General features: G+C 40.9%; 1 long non-coding RNA gene across 4 annotated transcripts in view; it reads right to left on the bottom strand.

Annotated features, from left to right (window-relative positions):
• The window catches only part of LOC143689048 (uncharacterized), a 102,088-nt gene that overhangs the window by 8,393 nt on the left and 73,016 nt on the right, over nt 1-20,679 (bottom strand). The window contains exons 9-10 of one of the 4 annotated variants that reach the window (XR_013178506.1): nt 17,688-17,813; nt 5,816-5,927 (exon numbers count right to left, since the gene is read on the bottom strand). The exons of 2 other annotated variants lie outside the window; for them this stretch is intronic. This is a non-coding gene — a long non-coding RNA (uncharacterized LOC143689048). The remainder of the gene's footprint in view (nt 1-5,815; nt 5,928-17,687; nt 17,814-20,679) is intronic. One more of the 4 variants, XR_013178504.1, reaches the window with a different exon arrangement.

The following is a 20,679-nucleotide window of genomic DNA, read 5'->3' as shown; positions in this document are numbered from 1 at the left end:
TGAGTCCAGAGCTTATCTACTAATAAACAAGAACAAAAATGAACTACAGGGTTCTAATTCCATCAAGGGTCTCTGACAGTGACAGAAACCTTCAAAGCAGGCTTCCGTGGTCACAGAAATGACTGCCTCAGTGAAACCATTAGACCTTGCAGTTTTTGGCTTTGATTCTGACAGAGACAAGACTCACCAGAAAAGGCCATTGGCTGCAGTCACAGCTTTGGTGTGGGCAGTGAAACTGTCAAATACAAATGAAGAATTCACTTTTGTCAATTGAAGTAAATGAATCTCAGTTTAGTGGTGCCTTGAGTTCCCAACTTCAAAATAGAATCATATCTCCACCAATTAGAAAACATTTCTGGATGCAAAATCTGTGTCACTTCAGGATACACATATGTCACAGGAAGAGAACTCCTGCCATTATTTCCAAGAACTATAAATTCTCATGAGGTATGGGATGCCAAGAAGAATGTGTAGGCATTGAGAAAGTGAGAGTACCATGGAGACTTTGCCTTACAATAATGCTGTGAAGTCTTTTGCATAATGTTTTACAATGATCTCCATAGACTGCACAAAATCCATGTAATAAGCAACATAACTGTCCCCATTTCACACATGAGAGGAATAAAGTACAGAGATCTTGAATGAACTCCCCAAAGTCATGGGAGGTGGAAGCCTGGGGTTAGAAACCATCCCCAGTCCTATGCTTTCTCCACTCCATTAAACATGCTCCTTACATAGGGGGTTTCATGCCCCATCAAAGAGAGAAAGAAAACATGAGAAAGAGTGAGCTTCTGAGAAAGGAAATAGAAAGCACTACATTCCAATGGAAACTCCGGCTGGATTTAAAGTTGTCTGGAAATAGTGCTAATGATAATCACATTTATTATCAATAATAACAGCACTAGATTAGATTCCAGCTGACTTCATTCTCTGGGGATAGTTTATACTATATTTTAAAGCACATGGCCTTTGGCTTCAGACAGACTTGGGTTCAAATACCAGTTCTACTCCTTACTAGCTGAGTGACTAATGAAAATTCCTTAATCCCTTTGAATTTGAATTTCCTTATCATTAAAATAGGGATTATGAAAGCTTCATCACAGAAGTAGGTTAAGGAATAGACAAAACAGCATGTAAAAAGTGTACCTAGCATGGTGTATTTGACACATAATTGGTGTTCAACAAAATGTGAATATCTAGGGAAACAAACTCCTTAACAAGGTCTCATCTGCCAAAGACAATCATCACCCACAACTTCCTTTACAGGGTGACTTCATTCTGTCTGTGACCTCTACTACTCTTTGTTCAACGTCTAACACTTTGTAAAGAAGACATTCTTCCACAATTAGGGAGTCAGGTCATCATCTTCAGGTCTATGTCATTGGTCCAACAACTAAATCAGCCTTTTATCCACCTGCAAAAGATAAAAAATTCCTTTCCCTTATTAACGAACTGCTGGCTTATTAGTTCAAGTGAAATGTGTCCTATGCATCTGAAATAGGCTTCAGGACCAGGTAAGCATTGGATGGTGGCTAACATTTCTGGACCACCTGCAAAGTGCCATCTCTCTGGAAGGCACTTTCAACCACATTAGCACATTCAAGCCTTGAAAACAACAAGACATGTAGGCTCTGGAAAGGTGACATTCTCTGCATCTGACAAGTAAGAATGCAGAGTTGACCAACATTGGGTAGTTCTGAACATGACAGGGCCAGGATTCCTACTCTAGTGTTCCTCTCATCTTCTTAGGATTGTCACTCCACCCCAAAGTCACCAAGGTTCTTCTGACCATCAAGTCAACATCCACCAGAAAATGCCCAAGAGTGTGCAGGGATGGCTCCAAGTGGGAAGCACCCCCCCACTGGCTCACAGCCCATGGGAAACCCATACTAGCTGCACTAGCCCCTCAACACCCCCCCCCCCCACCCAGAGTGTTCTGGTTCTTTGCTTGTGAAATGCGACAGCACCTTACTCAGTTAGAGTTAAGCCAGGACCAACTGACTTGTTGCCTGGTTCATCTGAGAATTTCACATATGTATTCTGTTTCTCAGGAAGCCCGAAAGAGCAGACTTCAAGTTTGAATTTTTGTTATTTTACTAAGGGGAAATGTTCTTTTCATGTTTACCCACTGTGTGTTGAGTGAATACTATGCGCCATGGTGGTTTCAAGAATGGATAAATTTGCCAAATTTCATAAAACAGCACTAGATGGTTCTGAGGATGTGAGAATCAACCAAACCAACTCCATCCCTGCCCTCATGGAGCTGACAGTCCATGGGGAAATGACAGGTAGAAACACTCGGCTACAAAAAGGGAGGTTATATAATCACAATGTTGATGGCTGCCACAAAGGAGAAGTCTAAAATCAGATGAGAAGAAGTATCAGGGGTCTGGGGATCAAGGCAGGCCCCCACGAGGAAGTGATATTTAAGTAGAAAGCAGAACTGAAAGAAGGCCAGTTAGGCTAAAGCATAGAGACCCAAAAGTAGAAGGGGCATGAGAACCGAGACAACAGGAAGACAACACTGTTTTAAAAGCACAAACTTATGTTGACTTTAGTCACTGTGAATATGTGTGCTCAGCACACCTACACATGACAGTTAATCTGTCTGATATTTACAGAAGTATTAGCCCTGAGTAAGTGAAAAGTTCAATTGATTAACTCTTTTCTCCTCCTCCTCTTTCACTTTCTCTTTCTTCATGATCATCATCTTATTTTCTAAGTTGGGGAAGAAAAGTAGAGAGGAAAGATTTTACAAAAAAAATTGGAAGTGTTGGTCAACTTTATGTACTTGTATCTGAGGAAACATGGTGTGATGGTTAGGTTCTAGTGTCAACTTGGTCAAGTGATGACACCCAGTTGTCTGGTCAGGGAAGCACTTGCCTGACCATTGCTGCAAGAATATTTCATGGCTGGTTGAAAAATTGAAAGGCTGGTTTATTAAATCATCAATCAGTTGATTGCAGTTATGGCTGATCACATCTATTATCATCTAATGGCGTATGCCCTGCAAACAAAAAATCCAATCAGTTGAAGACTTTTAAGGAAGAAGAGAGACTTTTTCCCTGTTTTCTTTAGCCAGTGAGCCTCTCCTGTGGAGGTTTTTGAGACCCTTCATCAGAACTGCCAGCTTCACAGCCTGCCGTATGGATTTTGGACTCTTCCATTTCCACAGTTGCATGAGACACCTTTATATATTCCATATATATAGATAACGCCCATTGATTTTGTTTCTCTAGAGAACCCTGACTAATACACATGGTATATAACCTTAAGTGAGCCAGTAAGCTTCACAGTTTTTTTAATTCTGCATAACAGGAGTTAAAAAGCTCAGGGTACTTTTTATATAGAATGTGGCAAGATCACAAACCTAGGGAGTATAGTGAATGCACTAACAAGCATGCACTAAGCTCCTTCATCTCTCCTATCCCAGTGAGACAAGAATCAGGAAAGATGTATTAGTCAGGTTTTAGGCTAACTGTTGTAACAAACAAGTCCTATTCATGAGGGCTCACACTTGATGGAAGGACATAGCTTGCTCATGTAAAGTCTAAAATTCCTGGTTAGAGGGCTGATTTCACACAGGCACACAGTCACTCCCTCCTGCTCAGAGTTTCACGATCTCCAGTGCATGATTTCCACAGCCACCATGTTCTACTGCTTTGGGGTGAGAGAGTGTGAATGGGACTGTTCTGAAGGTGGACGTAGCATGCCTCTTGCTTAGTCCCCTCATCACATTCAGCTACAGAGGTATTTGGGAAATGCAGACCAATAGAGTATCCAGAAAGAAGAGGCAAGAGGCTTAAGTGACTAGCCAGAAAGTTTGGCCTCAACACACAGGTGCTTTGTTATTAAATCAGCTTAAGTAATTTAATTTTTCTACAAATTGGAATTGCGCATTTCCTTTCTGTCACGCCTCATCCTGGGTGTAGTGCAGCAATAACAGTAAGTAAAGCAGTGTCTTCCTCCTAGTCTAGAAGTTGTGAAGAACATAAAATGACCTGAACCACCCCCACCACCCCCACCACTATTATTTCCCACAGCCACTCAGTCATCAGTTTTTCTGGTTTTCACTCCCAAAACTACATAAAATGCTGTCCTCAACATACAATTACACTGCTGCCCTAGTCCAGCCTTTTATCTTCTTTTACTTGCATCATGGCAACAGCTTCTAGACTATCTCCTATCCTACCCCTATCTCCTTGCCCACCTCCAACTCCAGTCCATCCTGTCCAGGTCTGTCAAACCACTGGCTCTCAAAGCAAAGTCAAAAATGCAAATGCCACTGGCTGGCTTCAAATCCTATTTGGCTCATCACTGCCAGCCAGAGAAAGTCCAAACTGACCTCTGAATTGACAGCTTAGAGGACCTCGCACAGTATCCTCTATAGCCTCATTCTTCACTAGGTCCCATCTTGTACCTGGTGCTCTGATAACACAAAATATTTGGGGTCTCCTGCCTTCAGAGCCAGCAAGATGCTTCCCTTCTCCAGTTCTTCTTGTCCATATTGCCTCTCTACTTATCTTTTAATTTCCATCTCAGGCATCCTTGGCATCTGGAAGTTCTCTGTCATCCTCACCCTGCTCACGTGTGCACTTAAAACACCCTGTGCATATATCTACCACTGAACTACACTGCAGTGCAATCACTTGTGTTTCATTCATCCATCCCACTATCCATGAAACTTGTTGGAGGTGGACAACTAAGGGCTTGGGGGTTTAGCCTGTAATTCAGGAGGAATTACTGAGGACTTTTAATATAGGGAGTAACACAATGTAATCAATATTTTAAAAAGATAAATCTCTGGCAGACTACGAAGTAGATTAAGGGAAAGACCAACTGAAGCTGGAAAAGTAGTATAGGAGGGCCAGAACACCATGGTGGAATTAACTTTGCACTCAGGGTCTCAAGACCTGGGTTTAAGTCCCTGATCTACCAGACGTTAGCTATGTATACTTAGGCAAATGAACTCTTCAAGTCCAGAGTTACCACTGAACAAATGGAAATAATTAAATCATCCTGGGTGATACTACTGTCTTGATGTGAGGAGATAGTAGAATAAGGAATGTTAAAGTGCTTTATAAATTCTAACGAAGTTAGTAAGGCTGATAGTTAAAATCCAGATAAATCCACCATGACTCAGTCTCACCATGTTCTGGATGGCAGTGACCCTTCTTAAAGTCAGGATGAGTCCCAGAGCACTCCAGAAGTAACACGAGTAATACTCCAATGAGTAATGTGAGGCTAAACTGATCCCTGCCTGCCTGTCACCTGAGAGCTGGCTTCCAATACTGGAAGGGTCGTCATGTGGAAGAAGGAAGGGATTAACTGTGTGGCAGTTACCAGGAGACAGATTGGCTCAACAAAAGGAAAAACTTTTAACTGTCAGAGCTTTCCAAAGGCCTCCTGGCTCTGGGAGCTGAACTGGGTAGTGAGTTCCACAAAACTGGAGCTGATGAGGCCAGAGCTGAAAAACATGGCAACAGGCTCTGGGCATGGCAAGGGGTTTAGATTGGTCAGCTTTTAAGTTTTCTTCCAATTCTAAAAGCCCATCATCTGCTGACCCTGGGTGTATCTCTGTCATGGTGCCAAGTGCTCAGATTGTAATTGCCAGTTTATGACATGAAATGCTCTAATTCGGGGATCTTTCTTCTCTGCCAGAAGCCAACTGTCCAAAAGGCAGAGGCTGTATCTCTTGGGCTCCTCGGCACCTAGCAGGACTCCTGGCACACAGAAATCTCTCAATAAATGTTTGTGCAATAAATAGCTGGGTGAATGAAGTATTCTGAGTTTATTTGGATTATGATGAAATCACCTGGGGAGAAAGTGACAGTGTCTTCCAATCTGCACTGGGACGAGCTCTTTCTTGGTGGATGTGTGTGTGGTGATGTACTTTTCAATTTGCACTCGTTGGACTCCTAGAAGACCTGTTTTCAATAATAATAATAATAATAAGGAATTTACCCATGTTTTACAGAATGTCCACTTTCCCAAACACATCCAGTTTCTCTGCATTTAGCTGGGAATTTCTCAGCTTGGCATGCCCACTCTTTATCTCATGTAATAAGCCATAACCCTGGAATTTTATATATTATCTCACTTAATCTTTACAAGAAGCCTGTATGCTAGGTCAGACTGTCTCTAGCTGCAGACAAGAAGACTGAAGCTCATAGAGGCTTTGTGACCTGTTCAAAGTTTTGAAGTTTAGTGTTAGGGGCAGAATTTCAACCCCATTCTCCCTAGCTGCTCAGCTCATGCCCTGCCCATCCAGCAATGGGCTGCATTTCAGAGAACGGAGCACCTTTAGTATGTGTTTCTATCACAGAGAGGCTTGGGCTGGGAGCCTTTTCTGGCTAATCTCAGTCCTTTTCCCTCGACAGGCCTGTAAAGTATGAGTGGCAAAGAAAATAGTGCAGAGTGCCTTCCCATCCCTCTAGAAATCCTGGGTTTACTGAGAGGATGGATACAGCAAATGGCAATTTCCCCTAGCCTTGTGGACTTAACCAGCCTTGTACATGCCTTCATATCCCCTATTCCACTCTCCTTCTTACCCTCAGATTAAATAGCAGGGCATGGGAAGTCACTCAGGCCCTTGTTGCGAGACCTTGTATTTTTCTAGTGTTGACAACTTAATATGTGTCCACACTTCCTTTTATGGGGAAAGATAAGACTCTGATGGTAATCAGAGCACCAGGGTAGGAAATGCCCCATTCCTCTGTATAAATATTTGACTAAACTTTCTCCAGGCCATGCATCACTGTGCCAGGCCCCCAGAAAAGAGGCAGGCACACAAATCCACAGGTAAGATATGCTGGTCATGAATTATGGGAGGGCTTATTTAGAAACCAAGGCCAGAGTGGAGTAATACAGAGTGGACCCTGCACTACGTGACCAAAATCTGTTCTGAGGAAGCCAAGGGCAGACGCTGGGTCTCAGTGGGCGTGGGGCTCTCTCCTTACATCAACTAATCACTGAAAAATGGGAACTGGGGTAGCTTTAAAAGAAACAAATGACTGTGACCATGCAGCCAATTTTCATGTCTTTTCATATTGTGAAAAATCAGGAACAACCTCAAGGTCCATAAGGATTTCTGGAGATAGATCCAGCAATGTGATGGGCAAATAATAAAAGCAATGGTAACAGTAGCTAGCATTTATTGAGACCTAATGTCATGACAGAAACTGTTTTTAAGTTCTTTTCATGTATCATCAAATTTAACTTTCATAACATTCTCTTAAGATAAATAACATTTATTAATCCAGTTTAAAAATGCAGAAACCGAGGCAGAGATAGGTTAAGTAACTTGCTCATGGTCACAAAGTGAGCAAGTGATGGAACAGACAACTATGCATACACTCAGAAATATGATAAATGAATAGATGTTGACTTAAAATATGTTCATGATATAGTATTAAAGAGAAAAATGCAGGTTTCCAACTTGCATAATCCCATGAAAATAAAAGGAGAAAGACAAAAATACAGATACAGGATGCATGGAAGTAGTTTCAAAAAGACATATATAACAGTGAGTTGATAGTGATTTGTTCTGGGTCATAGTTTTATAGATGAATGTATCTATTTGCCTATCTAAATTTTCTCATTTTTTTCACAAGGAATGTGTATTGCATATATAAGAATTTTTAAAAAAATTCACTTCAAAACAAGAGAAAAATCAATCAAAGAAACAAAACCAAGAGAAAAACAGCAATAGAGAGTGACAGCTGTAGCAAGGGGAGAGGAATAGTCTACTGCACAGAATGACAGCCTCAACCACGGCTTCCACAGAAGCAAGGACATCAACCAGGCAGGCTCTGTGCACCCCACAAGGCAGACTCTCATGCTTAGACGTATTGGCCTTTGTGTAACAGGGACTTGCAAGGAGTCTGAAAAAACAAAAGCAGGGGCTCTTCATCCACATTGAAGAGCGCAAGTATGGAAATAGAGAAGTAGAATTGTCATTCTGAGTGGAAATATGCACTGCATGGTTGACCTTCTGCCACAAGGGTTTTGTTTGAGAGCTAATCCTGAAAGTGGGGGGCAAGAAGGATGCAGGAGACCTGGGGGTGGGAATAAGTCCCATCTCTGACCCACTATCCAAATAAGATAAAGAATTGAAACTTTAGAGCTTAAAAGAACCTTTGAAGATATTCAGCTCTAAACCCGACTCCACAGAAGAAACTGAAGCCCATGAAGTTGAAGTGATTTGCTTAGGGTGGCATAGCAGGTTCAGTGGCTGACACAGGATTACAATCTTGGATATCCTGACCAAGTCTGCTTTTCCTGTCCATCTACCCATCTATCCATGAATGCATGTATTTTTTAATTCTTTCAGTCTTCATTCCGATTGACTGAACACTGTATCCATGTCAGGCTCTGAAGGAAGCATTTTCCTTTTCTTTATCCCCCAAAGTGCTCATGTGGAGGCTATGCGAGAGGCTGTGCAATGCAGTAATGTCAGATGCAAGTTCATGCTTTGCCACATTTTCACTTCTTTTCCTCATCACTGTTTGTCTTATTGTTAATCCTTTATCTGCAACAGTCACTTCATAAATAACCCAACCACCACCGTGAGGACCTCACAGAGACAGACTGCGATGTGAACACAATCTTCTCCCCAGGCCTGTCTCCGAAGTAGGTTTCTGTTTTCAAGAATGTGTTGTTTCTGTTAGTCAAGCCCTATTTTTTGAGTCATTAGGCAGGAGGCATGGAGGTTGACTGGCTGATTTAAATCAGTCATTGTAAGATCTGTTCGAAGTACCTCTATAGCCAGACAGAGCCCTGTTCAATTCCTGGAACCACCACTTCCACCCATGTGACCTTATGCGATTATTTAACTTTTGTGCCTCAGTGTCCTCTTCTATAATGATCACAATACCTCCTTCATGTGTATATCATAATGCATGTTACACTCTTAGCATGATGCCTGCAACACAGTAGATGTTCAATAAATGTTGACTATCCCCTCCATCCGTACACGGCTTATCCAATAAAAAGTGTTTTTCAACTTTCATGCAAGCTTTGCCTTTTTTCAAGACTAACTCTAAGGTCAAAGAAAAAGATAAATGAGGGCAGATTTTTTTAGACTAGAAAAAGGAAGTGTAGTTTAGGCAAGATGAACTAGTTCAGGGCAGAAGATGGCAAACACCCCTCAGGCCAAATCTGGAGTGATTTGTAAATAAAGTTTGATTGGAGCACAACCATGCTCATTCCCTTATATGTCTCTACACTAGTAAAGTGGAGTAGTTGGGACAATGGCCATATGGACTTCGAGGTCAAAAATACTATCTAACTGCCCCTTTACAGGAAAACTTTCCTGACCCCTGGTTGAGGGTATATGTAGTGTTTTATCAGAAGAGGATTAACCCATGTCATTTTCCTCTCCAGATCTTCAAAGTGAAGTGGTGTACAATTGCAAGGACAACTGAAAGGAGGACTTTGTCTTCTACAGCTCTAGCAGCTCAGAGATCACCTTTTACTAGTAATTGATATCAAGTTGTACAAAACCAGAATGTGGTTTTCAAGTGGCAGGCAGTGGGAAAACTTAATTGGTCTTCAACAGGCTGTTAAATTTGTTAGATCCTAAACAAAGAAAAAAAAAATAGGCCAATAACTCTAATCTAAGAGTCACAATATATCTGAGTGGTTAACCCTGTAATGCTGAAATGACTCATCAGAGTCTGTGACTTTACTACTATTGGTTTTGTTAGTTTCGATCCCTCTTCATCATCCGTTGTATGCTGAATTCATTCTACAAGAACTGCTGAGAACTTCCTGATGTATGCCAGAGTCAGCTGCAGGGGCTCTTGACTTGCTCACGAGGCTTTTTTTAAAAAGAGCTTTTGGGTTTTCTCAGCAGCATTCTTTCATTGACACATAGGGAGCAAATGGGGATTTAGGAAGGAAAACGTTCTACACAGAATCTCACAGCTAAAGAAACCAAGACATAAGGAGATCTGCTTCACTCCACAATTGTCTCTACAGTCTCAACCTCTAAGCTAATGATTTGAGGTACAGCAGGAACAAGGTACTAAAAGCTTGCCAAAAACAGGGTGCTTTAATTCCATCTGGGAATTTCAAAGTCTGGACAGAAAGACAGAAAGTCTTTGTATTTTAAGCAAAAAAGGATTTAGTACAAGGAGTTAAAAGCTTAAGCAGCTGGGGGAAGTGTTAGAGTCATGATGTTGAGGAAATCTGGGAGGGCTAGAATCCAGGAAGCAATGCTGAAGTGGTAATTCTCAGGAGGGTGGTGGAAGGAAGCCATTGGCAATATCCCTCATCTTCTGACACCTACTCCCAGTCTGCTGCTGCTGAAAATGACTTCTCCTTCTTTGCCTTTGAAATACTGCACAAATGCCTCTCACTGGCAGAACTGAACCCAAAATGTTGGTGGCAAAGGTCTGAGAATGTGGTCCCCAGCTTCCCCCATGTGAGGGAGAATTGTAGAAGAAGGAAAAGACAATGCCAAGGTGATCTAAAGCAAACCAGCATACTGGAGGATCCAACACTGTCATCACAGTGATCAGGTTTTGAAAGATTGAGGTTGGCCAAGCCCTGGCCTTGGTCAATGATTCATCAAAGGAGTTTCCCTTTCTAGACTACAAGAGCCTGAGTTAAGGAAGTAGAGCCTTCCCAAGAAGTGCTCATCTTATGCAACCAAATGAAAAGAGCACTATAAATAGCCTGATTGTCTCTCCACTCTGTGTTCAAGATGGATAACTGAGAGAGTTATCCATCTTTCCATTTTTGGAGAAAGACTGATTAGTTATAGTTAAGTAGGGAGGGATTTTTCTGCCAAGGTATTTCAGTTTGGAATTGCTGTGCCAAGGGATTGTGCAAAGGCAGGAAAATCTATCCACTGTGATGGTTGTTAGGGCAACTCACGGGAGTGAAATTCCAGCATACTCACCTTGGAATTATCCTCCTTTGCACCCATCCTCCCTCTTCTTTTCAGAGACCTACTAGGAACTCTGCAGATAACCAGCCCCTTGGCAGTGGATCCTTCCTCTATCCCTCAAAGTTTAGACAGAAAGAGGCCTCGCAGTGCTGTGAGTTTACAGCGTTGATTAAGTGCCTACTATTGTTCTTGCCATGTAGGTGGTTTGGGCACCTAATGACATTGAATTCTTTCAGTGGTCTTTAAGACAAGCCTATTACCCCCACTTTCCAGATAAGGAAGCAAAGGCCAAAACCAGAGAGAGCAGTATTTCTGAGGTCACATACTTACTGCTGTGTCCAGAGAAAATGACCCCTCCTCCCTTGCCCATGATAAGTGACTCCTGGATTCCACAGGGGTTCCTGGATCACATGGACAATATCACGCACATTTTCACAGCTTTGCAAAACCATGGAGACCTTTGAGCCCATCCCTCATATCTTCCCACCTCCTCCCTTTACCCTAGGAAAAGAAGGGCTAGCCAGAACTCTAGAACAGTGGAATTCTAGTCTCAGCCCCATCTCTCTCTATGCTATTCCCCTCGGACATGATAAGAAGAGATGAGAAAGCTTTTAGCTTTTCAAAATTTCAGGTCAAGTTCATCTTAGGGTGTATCTTACTATTGCTTACTTTTCTTCATCTTTCATTGTTTCTTTATTAGCCAAGAAAACACATTCATTTTTTAAAAATCAAAAATACAGATATGCCTAAAGAAAACTAACCACTATAAACACATTTTCATCTACTCTTCAGTCTTTGTTAATATTTATTAAAAGTTTGAGATTCAGACCATTGTCATGACATTGCTATTTTTATTCATTATATTCAGTCTGTTGCCTGAATGGATTTCTTGTTTTCTATCAGTGTTATAACCGTAATGGTCACATTTAGACTTCTCTTCTCTTTAATCGCTATCACTGCTCACTGACAATCCTTCTACATGGTGATCCCCCACCGCTAAGTTCAGGGTTTCTTTACTCAGTTGTCTGTAATATGTCTTAAAGAAGTTTTTCCAAGGAAGATTTGTAGATAATATATTTTCTGTCTTTTGCATATTCAGTGATATTGTTCTCCCTTCATGAGGAAATACTGAAATATATGTGTAAGATTTCTGGGCCATCTTCTTTTCTTCTTCAAACTCTGTAGATGTTGTTAAATTGTCTCCTGGCATTTAAATCTTCTGAGAAGACAACTAGAGCTAGGCTAATTTTTATCCTTAGAAACAGTCCATTGCTTTCTATCTGGATGTTTATAGAACTCTGTGTTTATTTTAGTCATCTGAAACTTTCTCCAGGGTATAGAGATGTGAAGCTCTTATTCTTGGGTTTTCCTGAATTGGGGTCAGCTCTTTCTGTCTACCATGAGCTGTATTTCTCTTTAGCTCAGGGAGCTTAATTGTGTCACGACTCTACACTTTCGGTCAATGATCCTGGAATTTCCATTACTGTTGGTCTCATCCCTTCAACTTTTTGTCTCTTTTTTCTAAATTCTGAGAGATTTTCTCAAATCTGTCCCCCTCACCAGTGAAACACTTTTATGCAGTACCAGCAGTGCCCTTCACTGCCTCCAGTGGAGATCAAATTCCTGCCTGTGAGTACAGACTTCTTGCCCTGTTCCATTATCATCCATCCATTTAATTCTTTTGCCTTTTCTCTGCCTAGATCTCACCTTCAACTGTTCTGCTTCTGCTTCAGAGAGGCCACGTCTTCATGCAGTTTGTGAGGGTGCCATGCAATTTTCTGAAATGATCATCTAAATCCTGAAGTACATCATTTCAGGCTTGCTCTGCCTTACAGATATTATTCCTTTTTTCTTTTCTCCCCTCAACATTTTTCATCGGCCCCTTGTTGTTGCTGTTGATGATGCTTGTGGTAGTTAGATTCAGTTGTCAACTTGGCCAGGTGAAGGCACTTCATTTTGTTGCTGCGGACACGAGCCAATGGTACATGAACCTCATCTGTTACTGATTACATCTGCAGTTGGCTAAGAGGAGCGCCTGCTGCAATGAATGACGTTTGACTTAACTGGCTGGTGCTTAAATGAGAGAGCTCAATGTAGCACAGCCCAAGCAGCTTGGCATACTTCATCACAGCACTCACAGCTCAGCCCAGGCCTTTGGAGGTGTAGAAAGGAATCACCCCGGGAAAAGTTGTTGGAACACAGAGGCCTGGAGAGAAGGCCAGCAGAGATTACCCTGAGCCTTCCCACGTAAGAAAGAACCTCAGATGAAAGTTAGCTGCCTTTCCTCTGAAGAACAAACAAAATAAAACCCTTTTATTAAAAGCCAGTCCATCTCTGGTGTGTTGCATTCTGGCAACTAGCAAACTAGAACAATGCTGTTGTTCATTTTACTCTTCCTTTGACAGGACAAGGTCGGTTTGTCAGTATCTGTTAAGAGTCAGAAAGAGTAATTTGCTCCATGTACTCCTATGGTGGTCTGTTTCTCTTTTCTCAACCATAATTCATGCTCACAGATGCCAGTCCAGCTCTTACTTAACACAGGCTCTCAGCTAATATACCCTGCATGGAGGAAGGTTCCCTCTTCCTCCTTATCCCTGAGCCCAGCAACATGGGGAGCTGCACAAGTCTTTATGCCTCAGCAGCTATTCTCAGAACTTTGTTGGGGAATTTGCCTTCCAGAGGCCTCTTCATTCTCTCCCTACTTTTTGCCCCACTATCTTCTTGGATTCCCAGTATCTGCCTAGACTGAGGGAAATGATAGAGAGGGAACTTGAAAAAGGAGAATTAATGCTTAGCAGAGAAATATCTGAGGTGTGGAAAGAGGAAGATTCTGCATCTTCCAGTTGATGTAGAACCTGGAACTGAGTCTGGCAGAGAAGGTGAGTAGGGACACAGCCCCTTTCTACCTTTTCAGGGGGACAATTTCATGAAGAAAAGCAGAAGTGTGCCGTATGCTGGCACTGAGACTGGTTTTCATCAAGCCAGCTCCATCTACCCTATAAACATTGTTAATCATTCCAAAGTCTGTCATAAGGTTGTATTGTCAGTCTCAGCTTTTAAGAAGTGCTGTGGGAGTGATGGGAGTGACTGGCCAGCTGCCATTTTGAACCAGAAGTCTTTAGACAGCTTAATTTTAACTTTTCTATTTTCTGAACAGCTGTTTTCTCAAAAGGTCAAAAAGAAAATTTCCAAAGAAGTAACTAAAGCCCATGGTGGCCTGTCTCTCTCCCCTACAAAGTCTGGTTGAAAACTTACTCACAGAGCAAGAGAAAAAGAAGCAACCACCTTTTTTTTAAGAAGTAAATCATTTTCACAGAATTTTTCAACTGCAAGTTTAGTTTTCACTCAATATCTTGATTTTGCAGGCTGTCCGAGCAGCTGGATCTCCCCAGCTCTGCTGAGGACCCATTACTCACAGGTAGTCCTGCGGTGTACTGAAAGAAGTCTCTGCCTTTCCCATGCAGAAGCCCAAGAAGTTTGTCCTGGGCAGTGTGGCTGAACTGAGCCCTATATATGGGGTCTTGGAATTAAGAGTACCACATACCCCCTCTGGTCTTGGAATTAAGAGTACCACATACCCCCTCTGACCTTCAACTATAAATTTCAGACATCTCCCCTCACCTCCAAATATTGTCCTCTGACCCAACTCCCAACCCTCCATCCAATTTAGGAGCAGAATTTCATTCCAAGTTCTAGAAAAATAAAAACACAAACCAAGTGCAAAATAAATTTGAAAAGAAACTGACATGATGAAGGTTTAGTCATATACAGAACATCATGACAGTTATGTTTGAAGGCCCTGGAATGCCCAAGTTCAAATCTATATCCACCACTTAGTATCGACTATGACCTTGAGCAAGTGATTTAACCTCTCTGGGTTTTATTTTCTTATCCACAAAATGGGCTAGTAAGAGCACCTACTTCATAGAGTTGGGATTAAATAAGTTAATATTGTAAAGTGCTTAAGGAGGTAAATGCTTAATATTTGTTAGCTATTAATATTGCCTATTATGTGGCAAGCACAAGCAGCTGTATTATTGCTGGGAATTTCATCCTACCACATAGTCATCTCCACTCAAGGAAGCCTTATCCAGGTAGTAATACATGGGAGGAATAACAGGAAATCAAGTCAGATCCTTAGTACTAGGTGGGCAGGTGCACCATTAAGACACCTTCTTCTAAAAGGGAACAGGATTACTCAGCCTGATCAACCTGGCTCAGCTTTGGGTCTGGGGTGAAGCCAGTTCCATGTTCTGGAATGGTCAGTTCCAGAAGGCAGTCCCTGAGTCCGCTCTTCAGCCCTCTGCAAAGACAAGGATGCCCAAACTGCCTCTGCCACCCAGAGACAGACTAAGAGATGGAGGTAACCAATCCGCTAGATATAGAACTGGTCTGCTTATTGCATGGGGGCAGGATGTGGAAAAAAAAAATGTCTTTTGCACAGGCCAGGTTCTGATGAATCACTCTTCCTTGAATAGGCTGGAAGCATTTCCTCCTATTCTCTCTTCTTTTATAGAGAGGGACAAACATGTTCTCCTCTCCCCAATAATTTACCCAATAAAATTTCCCCATAGCTCTGCCATCCATTCTCTCAACAAATAATTATTGAGGACCTACTATTGCCAAGCCCCATTCTAGGCAATAAAACAAAGTATTTCAGATGTCAAATGTTATGAAGAAAAATAACAGAGAAGGGGGAGAGAGGATGCTGGATCAGTTACTGTATAAAATAGCCTAGTTGGGAAAGCCTCATTCAAATGCTGACATTTAAGCCAAGTCCTGAGGTGGTGTGGGAGGAAGCCACATAGATATCTGAGGGCAAGTGCTCTTGGCTGAGGGAACCACTACCATGAAAGCCCTGAGGAAGATGTAGACCTGGCATATTTGAAACTCACAAGGAAGCCTGTATGGCAGGAGTTGAGTGGGTCAAAGCATTTGACAGTGGAATGGTACCCAGGGCCATGACAGACGGGGGCCTGGAAGCATTGAAGGATGCTTTTCCTCTGAGTGAGATGGGATCCTTTGGAGGACTTTGAGCAGGGGAGTGACATAATGTGACAAATATTTTAAAAGATTGTTCTGGTAGTTGCACTGAAAATACATTACTAGTAAGGCACAGAGAACTTGAGCAAAAATAGCAAGGGCCATGAGGAACCACCATGCTAAGGTGGTGAATGAGTGGGAGACGTATCTCAATGGTCAAAGGTTGGGCCCTGACACAGCACACTTAATGAGAATGGAAAAGAAACAGGATCAAGTCAACCAACAGCTAAAGCTGAGCTCTCACTTACGTGATGCCCTGCAACTTCAAAACCCAGAAAACTGTCCAGAAAGAAACTCCATCCCAATAAATTAAATTAAAGGTGACAAGACAAGACCACCTGGTGAAAACCAAGGCAAAGATGGAATCACAATGCATTTTTTTCACATTGGATCAGAGCAAAGTGAAGGTCTAGGCAGGTCTCTCCATACTAGGTATAAGAAGAAAGAAGAAAAAATAAAAAACTTCAACTGTGCAAACATTCTAGAACATGAAGAAGAATGGAAACATAATATGAAAAATAAAAATAAAAAAAACAGTATGAAGTCATTTATACAAGACTTAAAACAAGATGATGAAGCAATGTACTTTGGATGAAAAGGGAGATTATTAAGTTAAGGAAACAACTGAGAGCCAAAGCAACATCCTTACAGATCAAACAAATAAATGTAAACTAACAAAGAACAGACCTGGCACAACTAAAATTTTTTTTAATGACATAAAGAAAAGACTTAGGACATCTCAGTGAACAGAAAGGCAAAAGTCAGCTGAAAAAATAGATTACAGACGATGATAAATTTAGACTTCCAAGTTGGCCCCACATAAGGACCACACAAATTTCTCAAGGAGAGGATCCCCCAAAAAGTGTATTCAGAGATGTAATTTCATAACATTTTGATCTTATTAGAAAAATACTAAATCACAAGGAAATTAATATACCAGGAAAAAAAAACAATTTATATTGAGATATTGAACATATTCTAATCAACTTCAAATCTAGAGAAAAATTTCATCCAGGCAAAAATTAAGGCAAGGATGGAATCAAGTTGGCCTCAGATTTCTTCATATCACCATTTTTTTAAAGAAGAAATCAGAGTTGTGCCACAAAGTAACAAAATAAGGTAAGTATAATTCAAGAATATTATAACTAAAGATATATCCCTAAACATGAAGGAATTCAAGAAACAAAGAATCCATTTGAAGACTAAATCTAAATAATGGCAAGATAAATTTATAAAAAATAAATGATATTAATAAAGCTCTAGATTGGAGAAGTTATGATCAAAACAACTAGAGAGCGCTAAATTAATTTAAATACATATAAACAATAACAAAAGTTTTGACTGCTGAACAGGATATCTTATAAATCATTTTTAGTTTGAAATTATAAAAGCAACCAAAAAAAATCAAGAGCTAAAAGAATGAGAGATAGGAGAAAGTATGAGAGTATAAAACATCCCATCTTTTATAACAGAAGGCTAACTAGTACCACTTAAAAAATAGAAAGGTGAATGTTAGTAAAATAATAGTAGCTTCAACTATTTGAATTCAAGTTTTTACTTAACTTTATATAGATACATAACGAAATAACATTGGCAGTGAAAAAAAACGTGATCTTAATTTCAGCAGTTCCTTGAGTTTCATTTCAGTTTATTTTTCTCTGGATGCATTCAAGCAAAATTAAATTAATGCCCTCATTTTAATAAACACTCCCAATACCATCTCTAGTTGGTTAGCTAGCTACTTATATACCTAAACAGCCTTTCATTCTTCCATCCTTTCTATGCACGGATATCAGGAATGACGTCCACCAAGTGTTATTTCTTACTGCTGGAACTTGGAGTTGATTCATTGCTTTCTTCTTTGTATTTTTAAAAGCTAAAAAATTATTTTATAATGAGCACTTGTCATTTAATAAAAGAATTAAGTTACTTTTAAAAATATATGCTTACTTAAGTTTGATACAGTGATAAATTAAATCACAATTTAATGGTGTCCTAAAACCAGAATGATTACTCAATAGTAATTGCATATTCAGATATATAAAGTAAGCAGCACACCACACATTTCCAAGCAAGAGAGAAAGAGCTCAAGCCAATGCTTTGTTTTTTAATATCCCAAGTCCATTCATCCATTCATCAATTTCTTCCCGAGGACCCACTCCGTTCTACACATTATGCGGTTCCCACTGTGGCGCGATTTCTAGACTTGCTCCTCATGACTCATTTTGACTAACAATTTCCTCTTTAGTTGGTTAAAAAAAAAAGTATATGGCAATATTTCATTTTGATGCTCTAATTCACCAACCATCCCAAAATGGTGGATGTTATTGAGCTTTCCTTTCACCCTCTTAAAGATGAAATAGTTACTGATTGTACATATACTTTGCAGGTTTATTTTATATAAAATATATATATACTAAAATAAGAACCATGGGTGTTTCACTGGAATTCTTTCAGCTGTAGATTTATGTATTGTGCACTTTCTGTATGAGGTTAAATTTCACAACAACAACAAAGTTAAAACAAACAAACAAAAACTGTTAGATACAAGCATGATTTATCGGTTAGCTCAGCTCAGTAAATTCAATTTTCATCTGATAAAGAGTAAAACCAGAAGAATATTCATATCTATATGAAGCATATAGCATTTGTATTATTTACCTATTGTCATATATCAAATTGTCTCTGAAATCAGCCACTTATAACAAAAACATTTATTAGCTTACTGATTCTGTGGCTGGGAATCCCACCCACTCTAGCGCAGTATCCAGCTTCCCTGTCTCTCACAAGGGTAGAATGAGCGTGTGGGCTGGGGCTTGTCATCCCAAGACTCAGCTGGGGAGAGCCCCACTCCAGTTCACTCACGTGGCTGTAGGCAGGCCACAGGTGCTTGCTGGCTGTTGGTCCTTTCCAGAGGTCCTTGCCATGTGGACCTCTCCAGAGGATGCCCAAAACACAGGGCTTGCTTCCCCCAGGGTGAGATCTAAGAGAGAGTGAGAAGGACAGAGACAAAGAGGGACAGAAAGGGAGAAGTACCCAAAATGGAAGCCAGATTTTTATAACCTAATCTCAGAAATTATATCCAATCACTTCTACCATACTTTGTTAGAAGCTGGTCCCTAAAGCTATTCCACCTTCAAGGGGAGGTAATTACACAGCAAGAGGTGGGGTCACTGGGAGCCATCTTGGAAGGCCACCAACCACCAGGTTAACAGTAGTTGGGTCTAGATAATGAATTGGAATTACAGGTGGTTTTTAACTTCTTATTGCTTCTCTTACTGCCCACGGTGCACAGGTAGAAGTGTTTGGAAACACAGGTGCCATACTTACATTCTGCTTCTGTCACTCGTCAGATGAGTCAGATGTTAGGCCTTATTCAGCATTACTAAGCCTCAGTTTCCCTAGTCCCTACTTCTTAGAGCTGTTATTAAGAGCTCATTAAATTATCATCGATGATTATGTATTTCTTGGTATATGGAAAAGAAGATAGGGGAAGTTGTACTAACTATATAACTGCTATATAATTCCCCTTTATTCTCATGCTTATATTTTCATTAGGGGAAGAGGGTGATAAGCACATAAAGCACAGGAAAAGTGAGAGCTAAAACTCTAAGCAAATGCTAAATTGTGTCTATCTACTAATAGAGAGAAAATGAAAGATGAAGCAATTGTGGAAATAGATGGACCTCAGAGGAGGCAGGGCAGGCTGTGGGTAGGCTCGAGGACAGGATTAGAGGATTTGAAACTTAGTAAGTTCCTCATGGACTGAGTGCTCCTCCCTGTCAGCACTGGAGATACAGTGTTGAATAAAACAGAATATCTGTCTTCAAGGAAGTCATAGCCCAGAGGGCAGAGACATCAATAAAGAGACTCAAAATATTTCTTAATATTTCAAAAATAGAAGTAAGCATTTAATCCAGTTATTTATTGAGCACCTACTACTTGCAGGCATTACAACGGATATCAGAAACTACTGCCTTCAAAGGAGTGCATAGTCCTGTGTAAGAGACAAGCAATTAGACAGGCAATTTCAAAGCAATACAATAAACTCTAAGATGAGCAGAGGGATGAAATGAGATGGGAGAACAGAAGAATCAGAGGAGTGGCACTTTACCCAAAATTAGAAAGCCAAGGAAGCCCTTGTAGGGAAGGTCATGTCTAAGCTGAAATGACTGGCCAAGCCAAGGGTTAGGAGAGGGGAGGTGCGGTCAAAGTAACATCCTAAACACCAGGCCCGATAGGCACAGAGAAAGATCACAAAACTGAGGGGACTACAGGCTGGAGGGAGCTGTGACTAGAGTTCAGGTTTAGGCAGATAAATTGAGGCTGGGTTATGGAGGGTTAAAAACTGCAGACAACAGAAAATAGGAAGCATTTAACACTTTCAGAGAGCAATGGCAGGGTGAATGCTCTAAGTAAGGTGAATGGGTTGACTCTCAGGGAAGTGTCAATGGTGAGCTGGGCACCCGGGAAGGAGGTACCTTCAGTGTCATAGGTTGAGTTCACCTGGAGTTGCCCTCCTAGGATAACTTCCTCAAATTCCAATTTCTAAGCTCTGCAGAATCATATGTGTGTGTAGAAAAAAATCAGTCTCACAGGTCAGGGAGGCATGGAGAATGAGAGAGAAGAGAGAGCTCTTTAACAAAAACACCCTGAGACTCACTTAGGGTCCTCATAGAAGGCATTTCCAGTAGGGGAAATACCACAAAAAACAAGAGCCACAAACATGATGGGGGATGTTT

This window comes from Tamandua tetradactyla, chromosome 6, assembly GCF_023851605.1.
Source record: "Tamandua tetradactyla isolate mTamTet1 chromosome 6, mTamTet1.pri, whole genome shotgun sequence".
Taxonomy (NCBI): domain Eukaryota; kingdom Metazoa; phylum Chordata; class Mammalia; order Pilosa; family Myrmecophagidae; genus Tamandua; species Tamandua tetradactyla.
This window is presented reverse-complemented; position numbering and strand designations above follow the sequence as displayed.